At 46.3% G+C, this 19,172-nt stretch overlaps 1 long non-coding RNA gene across 1 annotated transcript in view; it reads left to right on the top strand.

The window, feature by feature from the left end:
- LOC309647796 overlaps positions 1-17,935 on the top strand; it is a 42,159-nt gene extending 24,224 nt beyond the window's left edge. Inside the window, exon 2 of the long non-coding RNA XR_014256304.1 lies at positions 6,945-17,935. This is a non-coding gene — a long non-coding RNA (uncharacterized lncRNA). The remainder of the gene's footprint in view (positions 1-6,944) is intronic.
- The last annotated feature ends 1,237 nt before the right edge of the window (positions 17,936-19,172 follow it).

Below are 19,172 nucleotides of genomic sequence, written 5' to 3'. Positions count from 1 at the left end.
CCCTCCTACCTGCTTCCCTGTTTATTGTCATTGGCAGCGAGACGCTTCCAATAAAGAAACTGCATCTGAACTGCAATTACCCAGCTTCCTTTTCCACTGAAGTGGGGCAAAAAGTGATGTTAATTTCCTTTCCGTGTGCTCGAGTTTTCACGTGTTTGTACTTAGACACTGGATCAATCCACAGTCTCCTTGCTTGCCTGCCTCAGGAGTTCTCCCCCGTCCTCACCTGTGATGTCACCTGGCAACCGCTGGGACTTCCTGAGTGGAAGATTAGGACCCTCTTGTTCTGACTCCAAGTGCCTGGATGCAAAGTCCTTGGTGATGGTTAGGAACAGAGAGGGCAGTGACGCTGCTGGCGGGTTGCCACCAGGGTCAGTGGTGGCTTGTCTGGACGAGGAAGGGAAGCTCGTGCCTGAGCTGCCTCTGGCGGGTCCTGGGAGAAACAACATGCTCCCGGGCCAGCTTGCCCCCATCCTGCCAAGAACTGCCTGGGAGGCTGAGGTGGTGTGCTGTGGTGGTGACCAGTGAACAGAGACCCAGCTCTTCGGTTTGATGAGGCCAGTTGTGGGGTGAGTCTGGGGGACCTAAGAAAACTCTGGGGTATGAAGAGGAGTCTCTAGATAAACAGCTGCTAAGTTCTCTGAACCACCATATTAGACCCTCAAGGGAATTTTGACCCCTCTGCTTCCAAACAGTTCCTCCAGGGCCACCACCAACTGGGAGAGATTTCATGGAAAAGCTGAGGCTACACTTGACATCAGGCTGAGAATGGTCATTTTGATCTGGACTAAACGTTTTCTGATTTTCCAATTTGGTAAACGGAATAGAGTGATGTCTGAGATTTGGATTTGAGGGTGACTCTGAAAGGACCCAGGGAGGTTATGAAGCTTTTAAATGACACCAGTTCCAAAAAATCACGAGGAAAAAAAGGAAGAGGCGGCTAAAAGAACCAACATGGTGGTGAGGGAAGGCTGTTAGAGCTTTAATTTTAAATGAACACAAACAAAAGATGGAAGGAGGGGCACGTAATGAAGGGTGTCACAAAAGAGTAGCGGGAATCTGTATATTAGTGTCAGGAAAGCTGAAGTCCAGAATATGCTAAGACTTGTGACATAGCAGCTGACATGAGAATAATACTCCATAGTTTGCAAAGCATTTTCATGTAAATGATCCCATGGATCCCCACAATAATCCTTGGGGGGGGCGGGGTGGGTAGGAGTTATTATCCTCAGAGCGTGTGGCGACTTCTCAGAGGCAAAGCTGGGATTTGAGCCCAGATCATTTGAGGCCAAATGCTGCGTCTTTCCACTATCCCACATCACTTTCTGTTACCCTGTTCAAAAGTATATATAGAGGAAGATGGGGTAGTGTACCGCAGGCAGGTGATAGAACGCAAAACCAGCTGGTCCTATATTTTCTTCAGTGCATCACAAAGCAAAACAGTCTTCAAAGGCTAGCAAACATTTCTCAAGATGGATGAGACCCTCAAGGAGAGTTGAGTTCTCCAAGCCTTAGGCCTAGACATTGTAGATGACTGTTTCCAAAGGGACCTGAATTTCCCCTGCATGGCACGTACTCCAGAAATTACTTGCTCAGTATCTGTGTTCCCCACTAGACTTAGGTTCTTGAAGGCAGGGACCATGGTCATCTTGTCTATCATGGTATGGCCATTGACTGCCCAGCCAATGAAGGAGTGACCGCAGACCTGTGAGCAGTCATTTCTGGGAAATTATGGGAGGTATGCTACAGAGAGAGGCAGAAGTCATAATGGTTTACAAAAATGAGAAAGGTAGATTCTAGAGTCTACTTACCAATTAGCTGACATTAGTCTCGAGGTATTTATATTCATTTCAAAGCTAAAACTGAGGCCCAAAGGCATAAAGCAAGTCACGTGAACCCATCTCATTCATCCCAGAGACCTGATCAGAACCTTTGTTTTGGGTCACTCAAGGCTGAGGTGGGGCTATCTGGTCCACAGTGTGTCATAAATGCAGAAAAACAGGATTTCAAGGCAAGAATCTTCTTTTTGTAGGCTTTAGATCTTACTTTCGTGGTGAGTTGTTCCATTAAGTATTTAGTCTTAGAAGAGGAAGTGTTACTTTCTGCTCGTGCTGGAAGGTACATATTTTGGAGAAGTTGGAAGCAGATACATTTAACACCAAGCTTTAGCAAAGCTTTCAATTCTCAATCCCCTCATCATCAGCATAGTTACCACACGTCCAAGTGTAAACACAGGCAAAGTCCTCTCTAAAGGACATTGAAATAGTGAGGGACTGGGTACAATTGAAATAGATTTTCCGAGATTTCTTCAGCTCCTGTCTCCATGGGAAGGACATTGGTTAAGGGTGGGCCTCCCATTTCCTCTTCTCCTGACCTCCAGGCCCACTTTCCAACTCCACGTGTGCACTTTGAGAGCTGGAAGGAGGCTGAGCTAACCCCCCCCCCATCTCATGCTCTCCTCCTCACTCATGTCACTGTAGTCATGAAGGGTCTTCTGTCTGCCCCTCAACAAACTTGGCGTGTTCCCACCCCCAGGCATTGGCATCTGCTGTTCCCTCTTCCAGAATTCCTCCCCACATCATTATCCCCACGACTGGCTTGGTGTCATTCAAGCCTCAGCTCAATCAGTCTCCTCTGGGAGAGGCCTGCCTGACCCACTCCCCATTGGATTTTCTTAATAGCACTTTCATCGCAATATGAACCTACTTTTCCTTCTCCTTGTCCTAGCTCCCCTTTTCCTCTCTCTCCTTCTTGGTTCCTCCTGTTTTCCTTCCTCATCTGTCTCCTCTACTAGAATGGGGGCTCTCTGATGGATCCTCAGTGTCTAGGATGGCAGCTGAACAGGTGTTCCACACACGTATGTTGCGTGAACAAGTTGATTCACTTACCTTCTTTCTTGGCTGCTTCCGTTGAGAACACTTTAGGACGCTAGGATCATCTATTTTCAACAAATGGTGAAAGGGGGAAGGTCAGTGGAGACCATTGCAAAGCACTTTGATATTGGCAAAGAGTATTCATGTTTCAGGGGTCTCTGATAACCTGAAAGCAATCCACAGTGGCAGGCTTAGATCACAAGTTCTGGAGGCATCCTTAAGTCGAAGGAACTGTGCTCTGTCTCTGTGCAGTAAATGAAACCTCCGGGAAAGCTGAGAAAAAGGAATGGGGTGAGTTCCCTCTGGGAATGTAAAAAGCACTGCTGACTGGAGATAAGCCTGCTCAGGGTCTCTCAAAATATCCTTTATTCAGATTGTGTTGCACCACCTGATTGCTGCCCATGGGCGACATCAAGGTTGGAACGAGCTAAGACAAGGCCAAGGATAGGCAGTAGTGAGGAGCTTGAGTGGCAAAGGAGGCAGAGAAAAGCATGTCCCAGGAGGTACTGGCTCAAATCTAGCATTTCTGCCGATTTTATTGAATGACATGGGCGCACCCCCTCTTTATCTCGGTTTGGCAAAATGGGGATGGTGTTGCTGACTTTCTTAGTGGGGAAGGTAGGAAAGGTTGAGGCTATCAGGTCATCTTTTGGAGCAAGGCCCCAAATAACAGTCAATTAAACAAGATAGAAAGTGTTCTCTCTCATGGAAACTTCTGAGCCTAAGCATGAACGGCCTGCGCGGCAGTGATGGAGTCATTGACCCAATTGCCTTCCATTTTCTTGTTCTGCCATCTTTGGAATACCACCCTCATCTGCATGGTGGGCACTACCTAATCCATATTTAAGCCAGAAAAGAGAAAGAAGGGGAAGGCACTCACCTTTCAAGCTCACACATACCTTCCATTCACATCCCGTTGGCCAGGGCTTTGTCTCATGGCTAAACCTCAGTGCAAAGGAGTCTGGGACATGTGGGCTTTAACCAGGGTGGCAACATCCCAACTTAACATTCTACAAACATGAGGAAAAGCAGTATCAGGAGATAGCATCTCTGCCATAGGTGACTGGAGGAAATGTGGCAAAATGCCTCGTAAGTACAATGTTCGTTCTCCTTTGCAACTGCCCCAGGGGAGGAAAATCAAATGGGGATTGAGAGGTTCTCTGCCAGGTCTTTGCAGAGCAAGGAACCGCTTGGATTTTGATAAACAAATCAATGGAAATTTATTCCTAGAAAGAGTATGAAGCCCAGTGATAATAAGCAAGGCATGTGAGTGCCATAGAACAGAACTGGAGCAATTTTGAAATCTTCATGAGAATGTAGTGGCTATCAGGTGATTTGCCTAATCAGTCAGAATACTGCTTCCTGCATCTTCCATCAGCCACTTAGAATTAACTGTAAAGCAGGTCCACTGTGGAGTCTACATCTAGAGCTACTGGGATGTAAGCTCTGTAAGTATTAAATTTGTGGCAGGCACTTATTCAACCAGTGCACAATTACTAGAAACTTCCCCAAAGTGTCATGCTGTACTATGGGGGTGGGGCAACTCTGCTCTTGAGAATGAGAGAGATGTACCTCAAGAGTTCAATAACACGGCTTCCCTGGTGGCCCAGTGGTTGAGAATCTGCCTGCCAATGCAGGGCACACGGGTTCGAGCCCTGGTCTGGGAAGATCCCACATGCCGCGGAGCAACTAGGCCTGTGAGCCACAGCTACTGAGCCTGTGCGTCTGGAGCCTGTGCTCCGCAACAAGAGAGGCCGCGACAGTGAGAGGCCCGCGCACCGCGATGAAGAGTGGCCCCCGCTCACCGCAACTAGAGAAAGCCCTCGCACAGAAACGAAGACCCAACACAGCCAAAAATAAATAAATAAATAAATTTTAAAACAACAACAACAACAAAAAAGCCCTGCTCTAGATTATACTGTCCAACAATTGAAAGCACTGTGCAGGCTTGAAACACTTAAAAAAAAAAAAAAAGAGTTCAATAACAAAACACTGGCCCATGAGTTCAGCCATTAGGTCAACAAATATTTACTGAACATGTATTATGAGTCGGACTCATTGTGAAAGGGCTGGGACATATTGCTGAAAAGCTAGTCAAGGTTCCTGCCCTCAAAGTCCACATCCTAGTGTGAAAAAAAAAAAAAGACAGGAAAGAAGTAAGCAAGCCTGTGAATAGACAGGATACTACGCTGTGATAAATATCATGAAGGAACCAAATAGAGTGATGACAGAGAAATTGGGCAGTGGATAGGAAGCTCAGCGAGGGCCATTCTGAGGTGACGACATTTAAGGTAAAACCTAAAGAATAAGAAGCCAGTCATACAAGCAGCCAGGTGAAGAGAGGGGAAAAAGAGCTTGGGGTGTGAGTGGGCCGGCAAGGAGACCAGTGTGGCTGGAGTGTACTGAGTGAGGGGAGAGGGACGCAAGATGAGATGGAGAGGAGAGGACTGGTCCCAGAGAGTTTCTGGAAAGCGGGGATCTTGAGCTGGTCCTTGAATGACAGATGAGGTTTGAGTCTGAGCGAGGGGGAAACATTTGCAAAGCAGGGTGAGCTATGAAGGGCTTGAGCAGTGTACGTGCAGGCTCAAGGTAGTAGATAAGAAGGGTTCCTATTGGGAGTAGTGAGAGAAGGCTGGAAAGGGAACCTGGGGTAAGTTCTAGAAGGTCTTAAAGGTCAAGGAGGTTGAATTCTCAAAGATAATGTTCAGCCATTTGAGCAGGAACAAAACATGATCAAAATAAGGTTTTGGAAAGATTTTCTTGGTGCTACACCAAGGCTTCTCAATCTTGGTACTATTGATGTTTGGGGCTGGACCATACTTTGTGGTGAAGGGCCTTCCTGGGCATTGCAGGATGTTTAGCAACATCCCTGGTCTCTAGAGGCCAGTAGAACCCCTCCAGGCATGACAACCAAAAAAACATCTCCAGATATTACCAAATGTCCCCTGGGGGGCAAAATTGCTCCTGGTTGAGAACCAATGCTTAAAAAAAAACTGGTTTAGGTTATTTTTATGTTTTGGTTTTTTTAAATCAGATTTTTGGACTTGAAGTATCTTGGTTATTGACTTTGCTTCTTTCATTGTAATCGTGTGGACATAGGAACCGGAAATTTAAGTAGTAGGAAGGCCACCTTAGTTCTAGTTCCTGAATTCTATTTGAAAATTTAAGAAAAGCTCACACGATGTTTATACAAATAAGTTTTAATTCACTCTAAAATGAGGCTTTGAAAGCCGTAAGGGGTGTTTCTTCCACACCTCACATTGATATTTTTGCTGTTCTTACACCATGTACCTCTCTTTTCAGATAAGGAGACACCCTAAAGCAGCTCCTGAATTTGGGACGTGAGAGAGGCAAGGCACAGAGGAAAAGGCCCTTTTCCAAAGAGGGGATGTGTATATTCAGCTGAAAAATAAACATTAAGGAGGATTGTTGTGAAATTTGTTTTTCTTGAGGCCCCTAAGTTTAAATTAGCTTTGTGAGAACTCTTTGGGATTAAAAAACACCCCAAATTAAAATACTATATTCTTTCATTGCTTCCCTTCTCCCCTAGATGATGTTTGAAAGATATGCACGAGAATATGAAGAAATCCAGAAATGTTTTTAAAAATATATCTCCCTATGTCTTTAAAATAATGTACTGGGTTGAATAGTGTCCTCCCCAGATTCATGTCCACTTGGAATCTCAGATTTGGAAATAGTCTTTGCAGGTGCAATTAGTTCAGATGAGAGTGTACTGGATTAAAGTGGATCCTAAACCCAGTGAACGGTGTCCTTTTTTTAAAAAATTAATTAATTAATTTATTTCTGGCTGTGTTGGGTCCTCGTTGCTACACGCGGGCTTTCTTTTAGTTGCGATGAGCGAGGGCTACTCTTCGTTGCGTTGTGCAGGTTTCTCATTGCGGCGGCTTCTCTTGTTGCGGAGCACAGGCTCTAGGTGCGTGGGCTTCAGTAGTTGTGGCTCGTGGGCTCCAGAGCGCAGGCTCAGTAGTTGTGGCGCACGGGCTTAGTTGCTCCGCGGCATGTGGGATCTTCCCGGACCAGGGCTCGAATCCGTGTCCCCTGCATTGGCAGGCGGATTCTTGATCACTGCGCCACCAGGGAAGCCCCTGAACGGTGTCCTTAAAGGAGAGGAGAGAACACAGAGACACACTGCGAAGAAGGCCACGTGGAGATGGAGGCAGAGATTGGAGTGATGCATCTACAAGACAACACGAAGGATGGCTGGTGTCGCCAGAAGCTATGTAGAGGCAGGGAAGTATCCTCCCCAAAAGCTTTGGAGAGAGTACGTTGATTTTGGACTTCTAGCCTCCAGAACTGTGAGAAAATAAATTTCTGTTGTTTTAAATTATCCAGTTTGTGGCAATTTGTAGTCATTGCAGCCCTAGGAAACTAATTCAAATGGTAATTTTATTATTGCTTTTAGTTTTTTAGTAACATTGGAGCTTGCTAGTTCCTGCCTGGAACTCCTTGTTCTTCAGAACTGGCATCAATTTGCAGCAAAAAGTTGGTCTTTGCGCCGTGCTTTGCCACCACCAGAGTGGCTTCAAACATGACCACTTAAACTTTAGTTCCCACTGCACCCAAAAAACACCGCCAAGAATTCTGTGCACCAAACAGTTTTCCTACTGGGAGCCCACACGTGGAAGCGATGCTTCCTTCGGACCAAATTCCAAGACTAGAGGTTTGGGCAGCGCTCTGCAGCAGTGGGTAATGGCTCCCAGTCTCCTAAATAAAGGTTAGTGACCTCACCAGAGATGTCACAACCTAAATTAAAAGGGAAAGGGGGAGGCTTCTGGTCAGATCTCAGAGGAAAACAGGGGGAGGTGAGTCAATGGATAATGGGTGTGGGAATAGGAGGGAGGACAAAAGAGTGAGGGATGGGGGGAGCAGCGGGGGGAGGGGGAGAGAAAGAGAAGCAGGACAGCTGAATCCTTTCAGAGGAGAGGGAAATGATCTTAATTTACCATAGGCCAAAACAAAAAAGGAAGATTACACAACATTGTTAAGGACAGTGTTTCTGTCACTCACCCTGATGGTAATAATTACGTCTATTATGCAGATTTGGTGGTTAAGGTGCCGTCCTGCCTGCCTACTTCTGAGGGGATTAATGCGGGAGGTTCAGAATCATCAAAGAGAGACCATGAGGTCTGGAAGCTGTCATTTGTAATCTGACAAATACACAAAGTTTCTTATAAAATCATCTCCTCAAATTAACTAAAACAGGTAGCCATTTTCTCTTCCTCTAAGCCATGTCCTTACTATGTCCTGTGTTTATTTCGCTGCTGTTAGAGGAGGCTAGACATTTGCTGGGCTTGTTTTTAGCAAAAAAAAAAAAAAAAGCAAAGAAAAAGAAAAAAGGTTTGTACACACATTTTTAGAGAAGAAGTGACTGTATTGCTTGTCTAGAGAACAACTCAGAAATTCATCTAAATTTTAGGTGAGGGATGGGGGGTGGTGGTGTGGCGGTGTTGTGTAAATGATTCCCAGGGCAGCCAGGGAGCAAACATTGCCTGCTGTTGGCATTGGAAACTTTCACTTTATTCAAAAACATTGATTTAGCACCTACTGTGTGTCAAGCAATGGTATAGGGGCTTTGGATATAGAAATGATTTTTTTACAGGGGGTCTACTCTTTACTAGAAAGACTGATGAGTAAATGATTCATTCATTCATTCATCAAATAGTTACTGAGTGTCATCCATGTGCTAGAGACTGTTCTAGCACTTAGGGTACAAGGGTAAACCGAGCCGATGAAGGTCCTGCCTTCTCTGGGTGAGACAGGTGAGGCACGTATCCAGTGGCTGGCGGAGGCATGCATTCAGCCTGGAGTTGCCGAGGAAGCTTTCTCAACACAACTATCTGTAAAAGCTTGGATGGTGCCGAGGAGGACTGCTGACTGTTCTTTTATTATTTTTTAAAATTTTATTTTTATTTATTTTGGCTGCACCGGGTCTTAGTTGTGGCACGTGGGATCTTTAGTTGTGGCATGCAGACTCTTAGTTGTGGCATGAACATGGGATCTAGTTCCCTGACCAGGGATCGAACCCAGGCCCCCCGTGTTGGGAGCTCGGCGTCTTACCCACTGAGAAGTCCCGTGACTGTTCTTTTAATGGTGACTTTAAAGTTATGTGAAGTTTACATGTGGTGATCATCACCACTGCACTTTCTAATAACTCAAAAGTGACCTGGCCCAGGAAACCCAGCCTCTCTACAAAGGACATTTTAAAATGGTGTTTTCTGCTCAGTCTACGCATTTCTGCTCTGCATACCTATCCACCCTCCAAGTGTCAGCTCCTTCCTGCTCTCTGATGACCCCAAGTGCATGACCCCTGAGCTCCAAGTCTTCTGTCTACCTCTGGCTGGATGTGTCCACTTCCCAGCCTCGGTGACCGGGGTCTCCCAGACACCTTGCCCAGCCTGGAGCCCTCTGACAAACTTCTCCTCCCTCCCCTTATGCTAAATCCTTCTCTGAGCTGTGTCCTCGTCTCCACTGCTGTCCACAGGACCAGGGCAGAAGCCTGTCCATACCTATTTGGCCTCAGTACCTGCCCAGGACTTGAGGAGCCAGGGGAGGCTCTGGCTGTATCCCCAGCATCCTCTGGGTCGTCCCCCCACCAGTAGTACACCTGGTACCTGGCACGTGGCACCTGGCGTGGGCAGAGAGAGAAAGGGGCTCCTTTCCCTGGCCACTCCCTGGAGGTTTTCTTCTCAAGCTCTCAGACCACCTTTACTACGAAGCTCAGGTGGGTTCCCCCAGCTCAGTGGGTTTCGAATTCTTCAGCTGTGGGGATCCATTGGAGACTCCCTCTGAGGACTCAACAGAAAATAGTTTGCCAGCAGCTGAGCTCGGCAGCTGAGTTCAGGATGGGAGAGCGAGGGGGAGGGAGGAAGGGGGCGTCCGGTGTACAAACTCCCTCCTGGCCTCAAAGGTCTCTGGCTCCTGGCAGGGGCTCAGGCCACTCTGTCATCTCTGCAGGGTCCCCCTTCCTGCTCTGGGGCTCCCCTTTTTGACCACAGTGCCACTGTTTTCTGGGCAGCCAGCAGCCTGGGAGACAGAAGCCTGGAGGCTTGGCCCGTGCACGCTCTGGTGGTGTGAGAGGCACCGTGCTTGCCCTGCTTCTCCTGCCAAATGAATCGTGTTCACCTAAAACTCGGAGGTGGCGCCTTCTGTGCCGTGGCTACACCCAGAACCAGGCTGGAGGTCTTCTGAGCTGGGCGCTCTGTTTACACCCATCCTCCGCTGGGCCTCACTCAGGGCCCCGTCTCCTGTCTCACCATCACCATGCAGCGCAGACATCTGAGGGCCATCACTAATTCACTAGGTGTCCTCCTGCAGCCTGGGCATGCATTTTTAATGACCTCTTCTCTCGAGACTCAGGTGACACAGGCCTGCCCCCCTCTCTGTCCTCACGGAACACAGCTGAAGTCAGCTGCGAGCTGTTATTCCACATGGTGGGACTCTCTCCGGCCACCTCCCGGAGAAGCAGTACTTGCTGCTTATTTGAAACCTATTCTAAATATTTCAGACTTTTTAAATGGCCATGGAATTAATTTTAGATTTAGTGCCTTTATCAAATTGCTAGAAGAGTCCTTGTAGATGAATAAATCTAGGCACCCAATTTGAGATTCAGAGACACTGAATCAGTTTCCCAAGGTCACACAGCAAGTTTGTAGCAGGGTCAAAAGGAAAACCCAGGTCCTCTGCGTCTCAAACATAGGCCCCTTCATCATACTATGAGGTCTTTAAAATGATAAACTTAAATTCAGACAGAATTAAGTCATGAAACCAATCTCTAAAATGACCAAATATTCAAGAGAATAGTTAAGTACAGTCATTCACCTAAGGGTGAGCAATAGTTACTGTTATTCAGTTCCTTTGTTCTGTTAGACCTGTAGAGATGAAGCGATTAAACTCTCAAAGTGGAAACCCAGAGCACAGGAAGAAGAATGAGACAAAATATAAAATAATATCTCAAAGAAAAGAGAAACTGGAATAGAAATGGTAAGTCACGGGAGCTTGGCTGCAGAAAGCCATCAGGAGTGTGACACAGAGCAGGACCCTGTGGTCCTTGCCCCCCATGTCCTCAGCCTGCCTTTTGTCTGAGAAAAAGTTTAGCCAAAGAATAAGTTTAATGAGAGAAGTGAGAAAGTGCAGAAACAAAGGAAGACAGTCAAACGAGACCAAATAATAATAGTTTAGTCATGAAGCAAAGTCAAGGACCTTTAGTTCCTCCTCAAGGGCTGTAGATAATATTCTGAGCCATATCCTGTGAGCTGTTGTAGATACTGAAACGCCCATCAGGTGGAAGAAGTTAACTACATGATGACCAGACTGTAGCCATGACATAAGCTGCCACGATTCTGAAAACTGGCCTCAAGGAAATGGGAACAAACCGGCCCTGGAACTGAAGACTAACTGTACTTAAAACAATCAAGATGATGCTGGTCAGACCACCGCATGACCAGTATCAAGGTGACTGTCAGAGCTGACTGTGCCGTTTCTGCATGCAGCCCCCTCCTTCCGTCTATAAAAGCTCTTGCCCCCTGATTGTCAGTTGGGGGAGTCGGCCTTTGGACAGGCGTCCGCTCTGCCCCCCATCCCCCCGTTTGTCAGCATCCAAAATAAAGCAAACTTTCCTTTCTACCAACCTTGCCTCTTTATTGGCTTTTGAGTGGAGAGCAACCGGACCCCGCTTTCGGTAACACGTGGACATGCAGGGAGGCCGCAAAGCGTATTAGAGAAGGTGGGGGCTCTGGACCCTGCCAGACAGTTTTGCATCCCAGCTTCAGCGTTCACTAAGTGTGATTTGGGGGCAGCTAATTTCTCAGTTTCCTCCTCTGTGATATGAAGCTAACATCTGTATTGGAATGTTGATGTGGTGATAAAGTGAGAAAATATATACACATAAGCACCCAGTGGTGCCTTGTATGCAGCAGGTGCTCAGTAAGGGGTAAGATTTATGACCGCATGAAACTTGAATTAGAGGGGAGACCCTGGTCCCTCTGAGGCCAGCTCTGAGCAAAGTTTTGAGAGAGGACTGGAAAATCTCTGTCTCTGGCACCTAGTGTCCAGTAACTCAATTCTCCCGCCCAGAATTCCAACCGGGCAGGCGCCAGGGCTGCAGAGGGACCCAGCTGGACCAGGTGACTTGGGTTTGTCCTTCCTGGTGAGTGTTGAGAACCCTTCTTTTCTGTCCTCATGCCTTCTAACATAGTGGTTTTTAACTGGGAGCCGATTTTTGCCTCTCAGGAAACGTTTGGCAATGTCTGGAGACATTTTTAATTTCACAGCTGGGGGTGGGTTGGGGGTAGGGTCTAGTGGGTAGAGACCAGGAATGCTGCTAAACATCCTACAATGCCCGGAACAGACCTCTCACAGCAAAGAATTATCCAGTCCCAAGTCAACAGTGAGGAAGTCGAGAAACCCTGTTCTACTACATCAAACTGTGTCTTAGTTTTTTTAGATGAATGTTCAGGTCTGTATTGTGGATGCAACGCCAAGCTTCACAGAAGATGGGAGACAAGCAATATTGTAACAAATTCAATAAAGACTTAAAAAAATGGCCCACATCAAAAAAATCTTAAAAAAAAAAAAGGGGGGGGGGGACTTCCCTGGCGGTCCAGTGGTTAAGACATCACTTTCTAGTGCAGGGGGTGTGGGTTCGATCCCTGGTCGTGGAGCTAAGATCCCACATGCCTCGCGGCCAAAAAACCAAAACATAAAACAGAAGCAACATTGTAACAAATTCAATAAAGACTTAACAAAATAGTCCACATCAAAAAAAAAAATCTTAAAAAAAAAAAAAAAAAGAAGATGGGAGACAGGGCTCTGAGTCTGGGGGCTTCTTTAGTCTGTATCATATGATGACTTTTTTTTAACCTCTGTTGCAACTGATGGGGGCCTAGGCTAGGCTGCCGATTTCACTCTTCAATAGACATCTCTTGTTTCCTTTCCACCTCCCTCTGGTAGGAAGGAGTATCCTGATTTTCCTTGAGAAACTCGCTATCCTGCACTCACTGTCTTTGTGGTTCGGGTGGAGCTGATGGGGAATGTGACCGCTGTACTGCTTGTCCTCTGTGGTTGGTTCAGCAATGGACACAGGCCAGTTAGAGGCAGGGGAGACAAAGTTCCAGAACTTCTGTGAACTGTGGGGAAAGAGACTTTTTTTTCTGGGTGCCCTGAGAGCAGAGGATACAAGCCTCAAGATGCAGAAAGGCATCTTTCTACCAGGATCACATATGAGAAGCAGTACTGAGTGAAGTACTCACCAAGAAGCTCAAGAGATGTGAGACTTTCTTGTTATCATCAAATGTGAGAATAAAGGGGACGGTCTATTTCGCGCCTTTGAAAACAAATTTGCCAGAAACACTGACATGGAAACAGGATCTTTCCTCTCCTTCTACTGCTTATTCCTCAACTAGAGTTATAATCCTTTGTGATGCCACAATTAGTCACCACTGGAGAGAATTATAATGTTGCAAAGAGAAGACTAGGGTTTCAGGTGAGATGTAAATGGGAGCGAGTGACCATTTTAAAGTTTTGTTTGTTTGTTTGTTTTTTGCATTTGTTCATGATATTTCCCCTTGATCTGGTCAGTTAGCTGTCCTAGGCATATTCTTCTTTGTGTTCCTAGCTCCTGACCCAGTGTCTGACACCAGTTGATGTTTAAGAGGTCTTTGGTGTGAGTTATTTTATCTGAGCCCTAGATGGCCATCAGGTGCCAGGGCAAGTGTGATGGTACGGCATGTGAGAAAGTAGATGACAAATCCCAGATGCGGCCCTTGGAGTGGGCACAAAAGGCCGAGCAGAGATGGAGTTGGAGCTGATTTTGAAGGGAAGAGCTTGTTTGTGGGGATAGCAGCTTGGCCCAGTGTCCCAGTGAGATGGCTTTTCTGCTGCCCCCATCTCCTGGTGAAGTTCCCTGTCCTTGGCCACATGCCAGACAGAAGCATCCTTCTTTCAGAGCCCTCCGGGGGAAAGTGGAATTTAATGGCAGGTCTTTGAAACGTTTGAGATGGGGAAAAGAGCATTTCAGCGTTCTCAGCTGTTTTTAATCATGCACGAGGTAGGGTCTTGAATATGCCTTTGATGGAAACCATTGCTTTTTTAGGGAGATCCACCTGACGGGGCTGTTAAATTGAGACGCCAGAGCAGTCAGCTGTTAGTTGCTGCTCTGTATAACAATATATAAAGGCTGTCTCTGTGGTGGGCAGAGGTGTACCTCTTCAGCCCATGTTTCCTTTGGGACAGGACTTCTTTTCCACCTGTGGACCCACCGTGTGCTGTGCGTGCAGGCTGTGGTGCTGTGTGTGTGTTAGGTCTGGCTCAGTTGCCTGCAGGACACAAGGAGCTGAGACCCCAAGACCACAGGAAGGGCATGCTGGCATCACCTTGGCCTTATGCTGGAGAAGGGGCCATAACAAAGAGTTGGACTGGGTTTGGCGAGCATGCACTGGTTCTCCGAGTCTAGAATAATCTAGACTTTAAGACATATTAAAATGGAAAACACAGCTGTTGACCTATGTAGTTGTCATGGGAGCGGGGGTATTCCTTTGAGATAATTCATCCAGACATGCCTTATGATTTGTGCAATTTTCTCAAGGTATATTGTATATCAACAAAAAACTTATAAAATTAGGAAAAGAGCTGTCCATTCTTTTGGTAATTTTTGCTACTTTAGGGAGATAGAGACACACCCTTCGTTTCAACCACTGCATGAGTATTACTTAGACTGATATAGCCTTAGCGCGGAGTGGAGGTGTCCACTGAAGGGAGTGGGGCTTTCCCACTGTCATCACCTGGGAAGAGGTAGTTTGGGGGCCGGAAATAGGAAATTTACTAGGCAGGCCATCTGTGGGGTGGAAGAAACTCATCCCTTTTTCTAGACCTTACGGTACTGGGTGCTGAGACATTTTGGTAATCCAGGTTGGTGGCTTTTAGCTAGACAGGAAAGAATCTTGTAGAGGAATGCTTTTCAACCCTTAAAAGAACTTATGCCCTATTTGATAAACATAAAAATGTCATTGAAGTGAGAGGAGTGGTTTGAAGGTTATCCAGAGACAGGAAGATTGAGGTGTGTCTGGGAGTTGAGCATAGGGTGGCTTCAATTTCAGTGCAGCTTGGTGCAGACTCCTGGAATAATCTAGAAAGGGCATGTTGGTGTGTTCTCCCGTTCACACTGTCGGTCTCCTTGTATGGTAATCGTCTGCTTTTTGTCAGTCTCCTTTTCCAGATGACAAGTTTCTGGAGGTCAGTCATCAAGTCTATATAGCTTTTAGCACATCACTTGGGCTTGATAAGTGCTCAGTAGTATCTGTTGAACAAATGCTTGAACCTCTGTGCTCACCTGTCCTGTGATGTGTTTCCCCGTCTAAGCAGTTTTCCCCTAGAGACTCACCTTTTTATCCCCAAGGCCAGCGCAGGGCCTGGCACAAATTTGGGGCTCCGTAGACATTTGGGGGACTAATAAAGTGCTGAAGTCTGATCAGCAATAGACCTGCAAGAAAAAAGCTGTAAGAAGTGGAAGCAAAGTGAAGTGGGAGCATTTAGTGTAGAGTACATCTACTTATGGAAACCTAAGCACACAGGACCTTTTTCATAAGCCTAAGTAGTCATTCACAAGCATCCTCCTCAAGGCTGAAACACTGAGTCTGAAAGAGAAGGATTAGTGGGGAAAGAATAACAAATTCTTTTAGGATGAATTCATTTCTCTTCTGCCAGAACTGACTCACTCTTGGGGGGCTAGGGAGAACTTGCGCCCTGGAGTGAAGATGGGATGGGATGCTAATTTTACTACTTGATTTTATTTCTCTTTTAGGCCATTTTGCTGTTGCCAAGTTTTCTCTTTGCTCCCAGGGGTGTTAAAATAGCAGCAGTTGTTGATATATTTAAGGCTTTAGGACCCTTTCAGAGTGTCATACCATCCTAATTTCCCCCAGAGAAACATGATATTCCTGGAGGCACGCAGAGTTTGTGGCCTTGTAACCACAGTAGCTTCTATTTATGTAGAATTTATCGGGTGCCAGGAACAAGCTAAACATGACATTGAATTGCTCTCATTTGATATCTCAATTTCCCCTTTGACAGGTGGAGAAACTGAGGCTGGGGGAGCTTAGGAATCTTGCAGAAGGTCCTAAAGCCAGTAGGTGGCAGACCTGGGACTTGAACATAGACTGCAAACTTGTAAGGCTTCCTTGTTGATTGCCTCCCCAGGAAGAGAGGGGGTTGTGATTTTGCTGAGTTCCCAAACGGGGGAGGGTGTGGGTTATGAATCAGAGCATAGAATGTTTTTAGAAGATCCTGGCGGCCTGTGAAATCCCATTCACTTCCCTGACTTGGTATGTGCTTGCTGTCACTTCCGTGTCTTTATGACAGTCCGGCCCTTTGACATTGCGCTGGCTGCCACTGAGGCACAGAGCTCTAGAGGTCCCAATGTGGAGTTGCAGACAGCTGCTACAATCCCGTCCTTCTAACTCTTCCCATGGCTGGAGTTTCAGATCCTTTTGGCCTTTCCTGTCTCTTGTCCCAGTGCCATGGCACATGGGCTCCAGTGGACTTCGGGTGGGTCCAGCAGTGCTTTGCCTATATGCACACCAGTCACCTCTCACCTCCCCACGCAGGGCACCCCTGCTGATGTTTCCACGAGACCTGCCTGGTGCCCACACACGGGCAAGCTGGAAGCGTGGGAGAGTCAGTGCCCTTTGGGGCTCACCTTCGACCAATGGGAGGCAAGAGCTGATAAATAAACTCTTCCCCCGGGGCTTCCCTGGTGGCACAGTGGTTGAGAGTCTGCCTGCTAATGCAGGGGACACGGGTTCGAGCCCTGGTCTGGGAAGATCCCACATGCCGCGGAGCAACTGGGCCCGTGAGCCACAACTACTGAGCCTGCGCGTCTGGAGCCTGTGCTCCGCAACAAGAGAGGCCGCGACAGTGAGAGGCCCACGCACTGCGATGAAGAGTGGCCTCCGCTCGCCGCAACTAGAGAAAGCCCTCGCACAGAAACGAAGACCCAACACAGCCAAAAATAAATAAATTAATTTTAAAAATAAATAAATAAATAAAAGAAAAAAAAAACTCTCCCTCCTCCCCACACTAACATGGGCGGACTTCAGATGCTGTTTGCATGATTTCTCTTTGAGGACAGGGACCAACTCTATAGCTTTTTGCATAATACCTGGGGTTTAATGAGTATTAAAGAAATATGTTTGAATGAATGCCGCGTATATAGCCATCTTGCACTTAGTGACTGGTAGGCGACTCAGTGACTGGTATCCTTAAATTGATCCTCGCCTCTTCTCCCTCGATCTTGCTTCCTATAATCCTTAGAAGATTATATTCCCTAACAAAGTTTTGAAGCATCTGAGCCCTCTGCCTCAGACTCTACTTTCTGGGGAATCCTAGCTGAGACAGGTGGCGAGGTCTGAATAATCTCATATTCATTCAGAGTCTTTTGGGACAGCCAGCACACTGGGTGTGCACATGTGCTTTGTGGTTTCGAGTTAAGGACAAGACACACTGAGATGGAGTGGAAAGCTGTGGGTCTGTGACCTGAGGCTGTGAGGTAAATTGTGGAGCGTTACCTACGTCTTACTTCAAATAGCTGTCCATTTCCTGCTCCCCACATCAAACTCACTTGTAAGTGGCCTCCCCACATGACTAAGAAGTATAGGAGTACAAAAGTTTAGCCCCGCCCACTTGGCCTCTTCTTAGGGAGCTTTGTGCCACTTTAGGGAAGAAAGGTATGTGACATTTGTCTTCATGCCTATCTGATTGAAACCTGACTCCTGGTCCCCGGGTGAACCAGGAGCGGCTTCCCTCTGCACTGGGAGCACAGATGCACGACGTACAAGTAAGACATGAGAAAGCTGCAGTGGTGTCTGCAGTCCTCCTGAGACCCAGTGGAAAGAAAGATGAGAACTTCCAGCCAAAGAGCAGATTTAGGGTCACAGTTTCCTACCACCCAAGGCCAAGCAGGTGGTCATCGGGCTGAAGAGAAGGGGTCTGATACTATTCTAGCAGCCAGTGGGTTCCGGGGACACTGGGTCCTTGGCCATCCAGCCAGGGGAGGAATGGTACTTTTCCAGCAGTGTGTGTCCTGTTGCTGCTGGCTGCCCCAGAGAGACTGCCGGGAGAACTTCTCTAAAAATGGGGCCGTTTGAGGGTAACCCTGATTCTTATGGAGAAGCGAGAAACTCAGTACCAGTAACCCCTAAATCAGTACAGCTAAAAGCCATTCACATGCTTACACACATAGCAATTGTGAAAGACATGGAAGTGAATGTAACTGCTGCACAAGCCTGGGGCACAGGGTCAAAGACCCTAGGGCCTTGTTTATTTGTTTGTTTGTTTTTAATGGCTTATAACATGTTTTATGTGTGCAATGTTATATTTCAACTTCTGCATACACTAGAGCAGTCTCATTGTCAAAAGTTTAGTTTCCATCTGTCATACAGTTGATCCCCTTTATCAATCCCCCCCCCCACAACTCCCCTTCCTCTATGTGTTTGTTTTTGTTTGGTATGATTTGGACATTTATTTTGTTTTTTTCCTTGTTTGTTTGTTTTGTTTTGTTTTGTTTTCAATTCCACATATGAGTGAAATCATACAGTATTTGTCTTTCTCTGTCTGACTTATTTCACTCAGCATAATACTCTCAAGGTCCATCCATGTTGTTGCAAATGGCAAGATTTAATTTTTTTTTAAGGCTGAGTAGTATTCCAGTTTGAGGTAGTTTATTTTTGTGTCTGGTGTGAGATAGTGGTCTAGTTTCATTCTTTTGCATGTGGCTGTACAGTTTTCTCAACACCATTTATTGAAGAGACTATCCTTTCTCCATCATATTTTCTTTGCTCCTTTGTCATAAATCAGTTGTCCATGTATGTGTGGGTTTATTTCTGGGCTCTCAATTCTGTTACATTGATTGTATGTCTGTTTTTCTGACAATGCCATGCTGTTTTGATTACTATAGCTTTGTAATATAATTTGGATCAGGGACTGTGATACCTCCAGCTTTGTTCTTTTTCCTCAGGGTTGTTTTGGCTATTTGGGGTCTTTGGTGGTTCCATATATATATTTTAGGATTTTGTTGTTGTTGTTGTTGTTCTATTTCTGTGAAAAATGTCATTGGTATTTTGATAGGGATTGTATTAAATCTGTAGATAGCTTTAGGTAATATGGACACTTTAACAATGTTAATTCTTCCAATACATGAGCAGAGAATATCTTTTCATTTCTTTGTGTCTTCAATTTATTTCAACAATGTTTTATAGTTTTCAGTGTATAGCTCTTTCACCTCCTTGG

The sequence above is a fragment of the Balaenoptera physalus genome, assembly GCF_965194825.1.
Source record: "Balaenoptera physalus genome assembly, chromosome: 18".
In the NCBI taxonomy this organism is placed as follows: Eukaryota; Metazoa; Chordata; class Mammalia; order Artiodactyla; family Balaenopteridae; genus Balaenoptera; species Balaenoptera physalus.
Note: the sequence above shows the minus strand (reverse complement) of the source record. Positions and strands in the feature narration are given on the sequence as shown.